The 12,897-nt window shown below is 36.5% G+C and overlaps 1 protein-coding gene across 2 annotated transcripts in view; it reads left to right on the top strand.

Annotated features, from left to right (window-relative positions):
- Window positions 1-12,897, top strand: part of LOC145687751 (ligand of Numb protein X 2-like) — a 798,603-nt gene that overhangs the window by 663,046 nt on the left and 122,660 nt on the right. The gene's annotated exons all lie outside the window — the stretch shown is intronic.

The raw sequence follows: 12,897 nt of genomic DNA, 5'->3' as shown, positions 1-12,897 counted from the left end.
GAATTAACAGTTACACACACACACACACACACAAAAAAAAAAGACTGGTATTCACATGTAAATTTCATCATGTTACCATGACAACATTGTGCTCTCTAACGCATAGATGTAAACACTGTTGTCAATTGTCATCCAAACTTTCAATGGTGATGTTAAGTGTTTTGTTTGTGTGAAGTAATAACAAATACTAACGCTTTTTCTCGAGTCGTTAGATGCCTGGTGTTCCGAGTTTAATGCCACTTTTCAATACCAAAGATACGCACATGAAATTTACACAGTAGAGACTTTGAGATGGAATCCTAACAAGATATATCATATTCCAGCACGGAATCAGATACAAATCACTCACATCAAAGACGAGAACTGATACCTTAGTTACAAAACACATATGTAATATGTAGTTAGTAATCCTATTGCGAAAAACTATATCATTCCTTGATTTTGCCATATAGCACATCTGATAGAGAATCACGAGAAATGAAAATGAGCAAAATTTAAGGTGCTATGGACCAGAAGGATAGGAGCTACGAGGCTTCAAAATTGGAATATCCAAAAAAATTATATAATGCAATTATGTACGTTTAAAGTAAATATCTTAAAACCCGTTAAAGCAATCAAAACAAAAGTTGCACAATTTAATGAGAACAAAATTCCCTATCGGAAACCACAAACAATGTTGCCATAGGTGGAGAAGTGTTGCCAACTCAGCATAAAATATTCTGTTTCAAATAGTACCATATACAAGTGTGCACATATTTAAAACGCACTACTATCACTAAACATAACAGTGAAGTGTAGTGGTACTGTGTTGGACATTGTTGGAGCTACGCATTCTGAAAAATGGTAGATGATTCACAACGTTCCATTTATGTAAATCAAACTAAATAAGTACAAGTAAATCAAGCTTATAAATGTTTTAGAAATCAATATGTTGACACTTTGAGTGGTGTTTTTGTTACGATATATAGTAAAATTAATTATACTACTTATTCCTGTTTATGCATCACACTGTGATAGTTTTGAATTCCATTCACAAGCATCTTAACTTGTATAACTGATTACCCGACCTTGAAACAATTAAAAACTCAATATTGAAGTCAAATTGTAGTATGGGAAGAGAAACAGCTTTTTAAATTAAATCTTCAGTCGGAGACCAAAAATGTAAAGCATGGATAACCACCCAACGCACCATTAAGATTTTGGACGACTCACTGGACTCGATCCAAGGCTGAGAGCAGTCGCTCTAAAGAAACCCATTTGGACCAAAGCCATGAGAGCATCTGTTTGGAAATTTCTTGCTGATCAAAGAAACGACCTGTTGTTTTGTAGTTCTACCAGATCGTGCAGCAGCTTACAAACAAGCAACGTTTTCTAGCTGCAACACTTACTTTATTTATTTACATGAGGCACACTTGTAATGAACACGAATCTTCTTGAATGAATAAATATGATGGCTATTATTTCACATCGTTATTTCTGACTACGCTTGTGTTTGTCAATAGATTAACTAGGTATGCACTATGATAAAAACTCAAATGGAAAACATTAAGGCACTGTTCCGAATACATCTGGAGAATTGGAGATCTAAAGCATTCTGAGACAATCACCACAACAGTGCCATATACAGGATGTTTCTAAACAACACCTACACCATTTGGGAGATGGTTCCTCACACTAAAATAGGACAATAAATACATATGAATCTGGTCGTAGAAATGATTCCTTTCGATACTATGACTACCCGAAAATTGGTCGGAAAATGCAAAAATAAAGTCAAAATTCAAGAACAAAAGGAATGTATATTATTTTAGCCATATATTCTATTAATACACAATTAGATATGATACAAAAAGTAGCATAAAGGTGACCTCCAAAGGGTGGACATTTATTTATAAAAAAGTTGAATGAGGAAAATGAGCAATAATCAAGTACAGTATTTCAACGAGTAAAAATCACAGTACATTTTTAAAATTAGAACAATCAGAATTTAAAAAAAAAGAAGAAGATATAGACATGTCTGATTTCTCATATTTAAGACTAGCGTAAATAAGTAAAGTAATAGGGAGACGACCATTGTATTTTTCTTCTTTTTTTATTATGCTCCGAAGTAGTTTCACATTTACTACTCGTATGCCCTACTTCAATGCTCGTGACACCTGCTTGGTTCTAGATAAGTCCTTTCTATAGTAGTTTGTTAAGTAAAGTTGTAGTAAATACACGTGAAAGATGCGTCTTATTGTGGAAACAAATATATATATATATATATATATATATATATATATATATATATATATATATATATATATATATATATATATATATATTATTTTATACTGTTCACCAAAGATGAAAATGGAGCACGTATCTATGAGGTGTGTTAGTAAAGTAATGAGACGCAAAACTGTGCATGAACTAGCAGCGATGTTGTCTTCACTTTTACACTACTTTAGTTAATCTTACCCATATTGTTAACTCGGTACAGGTTTCGATTTGCTCCAGTTACTACAAGATTGTTGAGAGCGTCTGAATCAATTCTGTTTGTCGGGTGCGTTACAGAAACGGAACGGTTAAAGTTTCAGGAACGTTGTGCCATCAAAGTTTATGCAAACCTTGATGAATACACTACTGTGGCTTATGAACACTTGCATTAGGAATATGAAGAACACTCCCAAAACAGATTGCAAGCGTTTACTTGGCACAAATCATTGTTAGAAGGTCGAGAACAAGTAGAGGATGAACCTCGTGCGGAAAAACTTTTACATCAGAAAAGGATGATAACGTTGAACGAACCAAATCTTTTCTGAGGTCAAATTGTCGACCGACGGTAAGAACAATCATTACTGAGTTATATTTGAACGTGCGTACCGACCATCAAATTTTAACACAGGATCTGATTATGAGAAATGTTCCAAAGACCCTCACGTCTGAACAATCTTCATCAATGATTCTTTTTTAAGTAGAGAAAAACACTCGTGTGATTCATCAGTCTCTTTTTCACCGGGTCTCAGTCTGTGATACTTCTTTTTCTTCTCCTTGCTCAAAAACCACTTGAAATAGCACGATTTAGGTACTTTGGATAATGTCCAAAAGAGCGGTATTCCAGCCGTCCAAAGAAGACTTCCAGTACTGCTATGAAGAATGGAAACAGCGTCTACATCGCTCTGTAGCCGTCCAAACGGACTGTTTTGAAGGGAATAGCGTTGATTTGTAAAATCCATAATTACAAGAAAATCAGTTTTACCACATTTCTAACATGCCATCTATCGTGCAAATGGTTTAGTGTTTGACTAGGGTTGAAAGTTTGCTAATCCAGCAGTTTGAGTCAATTTTGTAGTCATTTGAGTTAAAATAGCAAGTTTGGGTTAAGAAAAAACATAAATAATATCTATAGGAGCCGATATACGAACCATATATGGTTCACTGGAAGTCTTGTTTGCAAACCATCCATTTGCAGGTCGTGGAGCCAGTGAAGTTCAATTAAGTGTACAAATATAAAAACATATTGTAATAAAAGTGGCATAACATGCATAACAATTTGTTTTCATTTTATTTCTAATTAAAATATGCCTTCCATTTTCTAAATTAGGATCATGCTTCGTAGAGCTTATAAGATTGTAATATTAGCACGCCCGTTCGTTACTCCATAACACAACTCTTCAACGAAAGCATTTTTTTTTATTTAATTCCACACTCGTAGAAACGGCAGAGAGAAAGTAGTGAGCAAAATGAGAGAACAGATAAGGCACGGTAAGAACTAGAGAAGGTTACAATATACGAGTAAGTATCAATGAATTGATGCATCTGTAAGACTGTCCGCTCTTACAAAAGTACTAGATTCTGTATATGTTTTCTGTCTTGTAATGTGATTTACTGAGAAAATGAACAAGAGTTTCAGGAATGAACAAGAAAAGAAAAAAATAAAAGAAAAATAAAGAAATGAAAATGGATCAAAAGATTGTGATCTTGGTCAATAATTAATTTTGGGATCAGAGGACACAACATTTTTGAACATCAATTAAATCGAGTTTTTTTTTTTTTTTTTTTTTTGTATTTTCTACGGAATAAGCACATCATACTGAGTTTGGGTTTGGCTAGGGTGTATGCAGTTATATATATTAGGGTGTCCCTTATTTTCGGTAATTTCGTGTTGCAATACGCGCACACACCAAATGTATTCTATGTGTCCATAAACACTCATTAGTGAAATAGCAGTTCTCTACGAGAACGTTAACCAGCGCCGCACATAAGGCCGAAAAACGAAATTACGGCGCCAAAAATAGAAAAAAATATTGTGATGAAACTAATCAGAAATGCCTTCAAAATAGTCCCTATATACCAGTCCATGATGTACCGTAAGAATTTGTTTTGAGAACGCAACACAGTAACCAGCGTATGTGCGCAAAGTCGGAGTTTATTTCGAACGGCCAACTGCAGTTAGTTGTGCCTGAGTTGCTGACGGAGAAACAGCTCGTGCTAAATTTTCCCAAAGTGGCAGTAACAACATATCAATACGAATATTGAAGAGTTAGATATATATAGTGTACATCTAAAATGACTGTGAACCTAACAAGTGAGCCTAGTGTAAATACAGTACAGGTAGTATGATGGACTAGTGCGGTGTCGAAACAAGGAAGAAATATTTACTATACAGAGAGTTATAAAAAAAGTTCCAAAGAGTACCGCGACTATTCTTGGACAATTCGACAGTATATCTTATATCGAACATAGAACAGGAATACACACGTCCCCCCTTTTCCCCCTTTCCTGATTGGAGCGTATTGTTTACACGCAGCTGTGGCAACGATCTGTGAAGAACATGAAAACTAAGAGAAGTGAACTCTTTATAGTGTTATTTAAAGAGCATTTTTACAATAGTCTTCATTAAAATGTAATGAACAATTATTACAGTATACATTAAACAAGTGTGGTATCAGTGAACTTGCTGAACAACGTGGAAATAAACTGAAAACTGTAATGAAAGTATTTGTGTCAAAGGTTTTGGCAAAATGGCGGGCATGTAATTAAATGTACGAGTGGGAAATAAGCATATGGAGTGGCTTGATCAAGACATAACACTTCCGGTGTTACAACCATCACCGCGTCCCTCAACAACATCACGGCTTTAGGAGCAAATGAGAAGAGGAAGATCAAGAAAAGTGTTCGAAGAGAGTTTGCAACGAAGTAAGAAAAGATATGTGAAGGAAATTGTAAAGAATACCATTTCCGAAAAGCTGTGCTTGTATGTAGAATCAAGTTTGGTGAAATCTGGCAAGAGCACTGCAGCCGAAGTTGTGAAATTGGCGATCCAGTCTTCGCCTAAAAGATTGAAAAATATGAAAGCGATCCATGATACATCATCTGCTACTATATGACCGTGCAACCCTGACGAAGCTTTAGGCCTTCTAGTGGATCTTAGCTTGCCAAAAGAAGATTATAAATGGATGAGACTTGGAGCAAAAGAAAGAGGATCAGATATTTATCTCTCATATCTAGCAGAGACAAAGAAGTGTTATCCTGCAAATATTACGGTAACTGAAAACGAGGCTGTGGTTCCACTGCAAGATGAGCTCTGCATTTAGTGCAAGTACAGAGTGATGTGATACTGCAGAACATTTCGGAGGACTGTGATATTATCGATGTTTATTATAAATTGGGCCTAAATGGTAGCGGTGGCCACAGCATATATAAACAAACTTTCGCGAATGATTCCTAATACATGGATTCCAACATCTTTTATGTACCATTGTGCCATTGTACGTGTGTCAATCTGATTGTAAGAACACAACAATATTTTGGTAGAACATGACTCCATCTTCAACAAGTTAGCGCCGACCAATTGCCTCTAAGATAAAAAGAAAGAAAAAGGAAACGGTTCACAATGTGAAATCAAAGTATGACGAAGTACAAACACAAATATTGCAATTGCAGCTAATAATCGTTCTCGGCAATAAGACAATAAAATTTAATCATATTCCGCATAAAGGCATATAGGTGTAGTCATCTCATGATGATTAGAATCAACTTTTTTATTTTTGGCGTCGTAACTCGATACTTTGGCCCTATGTGCGCCGACTTGACGACGAAGTCATATAATATAATTTAGAATTTCCAACCGTCATAACAGAAAAACTAAAAGAGACAGAGGAACGAAACCCGTGCTGACTTGACGACGAAGTCATATAATATAATTTAGAATTTCCAACTGTCATAACAGAGAAACTAAAAGAGAGAGAAACGAAACTTTGCACGAATCAACTAGAGAAAGGACATCTTCTCGTGTATTGGCATACACCACCGGACGAACAGTGTTGCCAACCCAAGAGAAAGTTATTTTTTTTTTGTAAATCTAATGACCTAGACTGGATATCATCATTTGAAGCAACAATGAAAATAAAGACAAAAGAGATGGTGAACCCAGATCAGTGTTGCAAACTTCTCGATAAATAACGTGTAATATATGTTGGCGCACACAGGGAGTGAGGTACTAACGTTTCGTACACCTTAAATCAGATATTGGAAATAACTGTTTCCGCTGGCTCTAAGTCTAAAAGGACCCGCAGAACAGTGTTACCATCAACAGAAGAGAAAAAAATGAGTTTGGAAAGCATACAGGCACTGGTGCTGTATGCTTTAAAACCTATAATGCAATGCGGTAGAGCATGAGGAGTAGAACCGTGGTTATATGCATGTTCGTTATGCAAAAATTAAATTTTTGAGTTTTACGTCCCACGGTTATGCCGGTTAGGCTAAATAAGACGGTGATTATGAGAAATGAATGACATGGTGGAATGAAGAAAGGTGGGAGGAAACGGGAGAACCCCGAGAAAACTCATGAGCGCTGTGTTTGTCCACCACAAAGTCCACACGTCGCGAGCTGGGATCGAACCAGGGACCCCAAGCACCAGAGGTGAACGCTCTACCACTTTTTTTACTTATTTATTTCACATGAATGTTAATACTACATTGTATAACACAACAAATCAGAATAAGTAAGTCACTACAGAGAAAGAAGATACTACATTATTGTTGCACAAGCAAGATTCTTAAGAATTTTGCAAACTTTTTTGTCTCTATTTGAGGAGTTGCACTAAACAAATGCAATCTGCGAGTTTGTAAGTACAAAATAAAATCTAAATATGACAACTTGGTAGGATATTGTAACATATAGTATATATAGTGTCCATTCAACCAATTAATCGCATTTAGTTTGGTCTGCGGGTATCAGTGATATTCTGGAAATCGTAAGATGGAGGGAGAGAATGTAGATGGTGGCTGTCGACAGATAAGGCCCAGCATCCGACACAAGGCATCCCAAATTTGTCGTGTGGAAATATAGGACGTGATGCGATGTAGTAAAGTATCAAGTTGACCACATAAAGAACACTCCTCTTTCACTACACGATGGATAGCAAATAATTTCTCATTTGTAGGCAATAAGTCATAAATAAGGCCGGACCATGCACTTCTAAAATCTTCTGTGAGACACTCTGAATTGAGCTTTTCCATATACGTAGCCAATTGTACTGCGGATTTTTTTTTTACACACTATTGAACTAGTACCTTCAAAAACTGGTTTCATTAATAGCGAATATAGTTGTTTGGAAGACAAATCACTGGGATTATCTTGAATACCACTGTAAGCCCAGTATTGAATAAGAGTATGTGCATAATCTGGGATCAATTTATAAAAGCGAATTAAAGGTGGATTATTTGGAAATACATTTTCTGTCCAAAAGTGAAACCATAGAGACGTATGTGTCGTTTGATCCATGTAATAGCGGTAGGTTGTTTGCATATAGAGTGTCTGACATTTTTTTCTAATATTCACTAAATTGATTCCACCCGCAGAATATGGAAAATATAGAATATTTATATGAATTCGAAAGAACATGTTTGACCATATAAAAATCCATATATAGAATCCAGTTTTTTTTTTCATACAGTTCTGGTAACGGGTACATATGTGCGATATATCAAAGTTTGGAGTAAATATACGTATTCAGGAACCAAGTTTTCTGCAGTAAGTTAAGTCGACGATACTTATGTTCTTTAGTTAATAAGCGAATCTGATGTACGACTGGATCCCATATTAAATTGTAAGAGCACTGCAAAGCACAGGAGAAACGTATTCCCAGTATTTTAACACTATCGGCTATAGCATAAGTATCCATTAAAGGAAAATAGTCCAGGTGGGCATCCACATAATAAAACATAACCGTTGATTTCATATAATTAATCTTAGCTCCACTCACATTTTAGTAATCGCGTAAACAGTCTTGGAGATAAGAAAATTTCGTCGGTGTCGTGACTATTAGAGTTACATCGTCGGCAAAAGCTTGCACATTGAATACACGAAAGTCATGTAACTGAGGTTCATGGAGTTACATCATTCGTAGTAAAACGTCTACAGCAAGACAATATAATCCCATAGATAACAGAGATCCTTGTTGTATGCCACAATCAATATTGAGAGGGGAGGTGAGATGCCCATTTATTTGAACCTTTGCGGTAGCATGTGCATACATTGACCGTATAACCTGGACAAATGAATGAGGAAAGCCATATGCACGAAGGACCGCAAATAGTAGTCATGAGATAGACAATCAAAAGTCTGTTTAAAATCAACGGATAAGAGAAAAGCAGGATTCTGTTTAAAATTATAATATGCTGACATATCACGAATTTTACTAAGCGCTACAAAAACATTATACTTCGGATTTAATGCGGATTGGTAGTCACTAATAAGCAAAGGGTAGATCGCTTCAAGGCGATTATCAAGAACTTTTTGGAATATTTTGATATCTGTGTTAAGTAGCGTGATGGGACGATAATCATGAACAGTAACTGCTTTCCCTTTCTTTGGAATTAGTATTATTATTCCTGAATTATCGTGTATATTACGTTGACGAAGCATTTCATTAAATAATTTACACAAAATATCCGGTAAAATCTCCCAATATTGCTTGTAAAGTTAATACGGGATGCCATCAGGCCCAGCGCATTTACGATCTGTGCAAGTTTGAAGCACACAATAAATCTCCTCTTTCTGTATAGGTGCAATGAGGGTATTAAATAAATGTGCAGGTACTTGATGGAGTGACACTTGTAAATATTCACTAATAGTGCGCTGATCCTTGGTATTTTTTCCATACATGTCACTAAAATGATTAAAAATAGTCTGGTAAATGCGATGAGTGTCTGTGAGAAGACTACCATCTTCTGTCTGAAGAGAGTTCACATATTGAGAAAGTCGCTGTTTTTGGTGACGCACATAATGGAAAAGAGACGGTTGATCATTGGGAACTACATCACTCGTGTCCATTGTAACATAATATTTCTGAAGTAACTGTGATTGTACACTCAGAATGCGTGCTTTAATGTGATTGATTGTTGACGATTGGCAGGGCTACTAGGATGATCCCAGAAGTCATTTAAAATACGATAATAATATTCCAGTGTATTGTGTATATCCTGTTTTTGTTCATGACATTTAGACTTAAAAAAAACACCTATTTTCGGTTTAACATAACGATTCCACCATTGGATGAGATTTGAAAAATATTTTCTTTGATTTTGCCAATATGTTCAACGCATATGAAAGTCTGTACGCACACCACTATGTTGTAAAATGATAATGTTTAATTTCCAATAGCTTGATCCGTATGTTGGTCTAATATACGTCTGAAATTTTATAGTATAATAAAGGGCAGCATGATCACTGAAGGTTGGAACAAGAATATCAATTTCGATCACCTTATACATGTGTTTATCCGTGGTATAGAACCTCCTAGATATCATTTCCGAATTTTTGTACGTACATTTAGGGAACTACCAATGGAACCACTATACGTCTCGAAGCGATAAAGAATTCACAAAATTCTTAAAGGCCACGCTAGGACGGAAATGAGAAGTCGTGTCTCGTTGTGTTTCCAACTTGTTTAGATCACCATTCACAAGAACGCAACTGCAATCTGCCGGTAATAGGGACAATATGTCTTCATTATAAAAACGCTCGCGTTCAGCACGTTTGTTATTTCCTGATGGACCATACAGATTTTATCACATAGATGCCATAAGCGTAAACACTGATACCCCGCCCCGATGGAATTCGTTTCACTTGAGAGTAATTAATAGCGTCTTTCACTAGGATCGCAGTTCCACGGGCATTGGTGCTTGCATTTACAATCGCACTGTATGTGGGAAGAAAACCGAAGTCAGAAAAAACTGACTTATTGTAGTAAAACATTCAAAATAATGTTGTTGAATAAATAGTTTAAGGTTATGCTTATAACGGCCAGACTTTATACCATTTTTATTTAAAGAACAAAATTTTCTTGCATTTGTTTGAAGAAAAGGGGGAGGGTCTAACATCACAGCAGGATTGGACTGCGGAACCTCATATCGGATGTAAACGTCGGTAGAACATATCATAATTGACATTATCGCAACGCAATTCCCTCCAAATAGACATAACAGAGAAATCAATAATAGTAAATACAAGAGAGAAAGAAAACACTGCTTCACAGAAATGCATTCCATGGTTGTAAACAAAAGGATGGTCGCAAAACACACCTAACACACACGCACAAAAAGGGGAGGGAAACACTCCAAATCTGGTTACGTAACAGACTACTTTGTTGCTTGGACATGTTGTTTATCGCCTGAAGAAGTCTCCTCGTTTTCCAAGCTGGGTTCAACGTCGCTAGCCTGAGTCAATGACTCGATTTCACTTCCACTCTCTGTAACTGTACGGCTGTCCTTAGACAGCAGTTTCATATTCTCCCTTAAAGAACGTCTAGGTAGTTAAAAACGACTTAACTTCGATTGTTTTTCGGAACGAGGGGAGGTATCACTAATATCAAGGGAAGCCGAAGTAGATTTCTGACTCTTCGTATTTTGGAGTGACATGGCATATGTATTTTCACTAACAAGTAAAGGGGCCAAATGAGTGAATCGAGTTGCAGGATGAGACTTAGTGCGCTTTATAGAGGATGTGAAAATATGTATATGTGCAAAGTTATAGGGACTGAGCGCCATAAGAAACGGATATGAAAGGGTCAAAGTTGGTGGAAGAAGGGCTATGCTATGTTATTGAAATACACCAAATAAACTGTTGAATCGTGGAGATAGTGAAAGATAGACAGCACAAACGGTGGTAGTTTCACATATTGATAAAAGAAGAATGGGCAAAGTAGATCATGAACCTCCGCCGCCATCTTGAAATCCACAATTTTGAAATCTGTGATATTTTTTGAAATGGAAAGGTAGTCATGTGCTATATCAATTAGGGCCAGCATGTTCTCAAAAGTCAATTATGAACTTTAGTGATCGTTATCTGCACTTATTTGGAAGATTTAGGATCATCTTTATAGTTATTTACAAAAGTCTAGGAGATTGATACTCGTATGTTGAAAGTTTGGATTATCATGAAAACGCATGTGAGTATAGCATACCTAAAAGCCAAGAATACTAACAGTGAAATTTGATAATGTAATAATATACAACTCGGATATCAAATTTCACTGTTAGTTTTCTTGGCTTTTAGGTATGTTAAACTCACATGCGTTTTCGTGATAATCCAAACTTTCAACATACGAGTATCAGTCTAGTAGATTTTTGTAAATAACTATAAAGATGATCCTAAATCTTCCAATTAAGTATTACCTTTCCATTTCAAAAAAAAAAAAAAAAAAATCACATATTTCAAAATGGTGGGTTTCAAGATGGCGGCAGAGGTTTATGATCTACTCTGCCCATTCTTCTTTTGCCAATATGTGAAATTACCACCGTTTGAGTTGTTCATCTTTCACTATTTGCACGATTCAACAGTTTATTTGATGTACTTCAATAACATAGCATAGCCCTTCTTCCACCAACTTTGACCCTTTCATCTCCGTTTCTTATGGCGCTCAGTCCCTATAACTTTGCACATTCACATATTTTCACATCCTCTATCAAGCGCACTAAGTCTCATCCTGCAACTCGATTCATCCATTTGGACCATTTACTTGGAAGTGGAAAGGCAGTCTTCGGTTCAATATCTGATGTATGCACTAAAGAGTCTGGGTTCGAAGCCAACAACAGAGGTTCTGGGGAGGGTTCTTCAGATGACGGCGGTTTAAGAGCAGGAAAGACATCAAGATCGGCAATTGCAGGCAGGATACGATGAGAGTCACGATTGGTAGATGTAGAAGGGGGAACATGGTTAGAAGGATGCCCTAAAACATGCGTTCCTATTTTCCGTTGTATCGGTAATCCGCCAGTGGATAAATCAGTCATTTGTAAGTCGCCCGGTCTAGAATCTGGTTGAGGTGAAGCACGGGATGGTACTTTACACTGAGAGAGTACATGATCAGTCCCCAGACATTGGAAACTCGTTTCAGGTTGATTAGAATAAACAACGTATGCAGAGTATGACATCACTTTAAGTTTTGAAGGATTTTTTTTTTTTTTTTTTTTTTTTAAGAATCATATATACAGAGCGAATCCCATTGAAGATGGCATATTTATAAGTAGCACTCCACTTATCGTTAACAATTTGCTTGATTTCGTCATATTCACTCAACACATCATGAAGAAAACTATTGTCTACTTCAAGAGGCAAATCAAATGCCCATACTTTGACATAATTGAGTTCAGCATTCGAAATACGAACAGTGCTGCGTACCCCATTTGAATGAACATAGGGAACAGTTTCAGGTAACTGAGTCAATACTTCATTAAATACACTGTCATTTTCAAATTTCACGTACAAAGCAAAGCCAATATTATGCAGCTTTAAAGCGACTGTTTGGTTCAGAAGGGCCGCGGTGGCTCAGTAGTAGAGCGTTCACCTCAGGTGCTTGGGGTCCCGGGTTGTACTCCAGCAACCGCCAAGTGAACTTTGTGGTGGACAAA

This window comes from Thermobia domestica, chromosome 6 (genome assembly GCF_964235325.1).
Source record: "Thermobia domestica chromosome 6, izTheDome1.hap1.1, whole genome shotgun sequence".
Classification (NCBI taxonomy): Eukaryota; Metazoa; Arthropoda; class Insecta; order Zygentoma; family Lepismatidae; genus Thermobia; species Thermobia domestica.
This window is presented reverse-complemented; position numbering and strand designations above follow the sequence as displayed.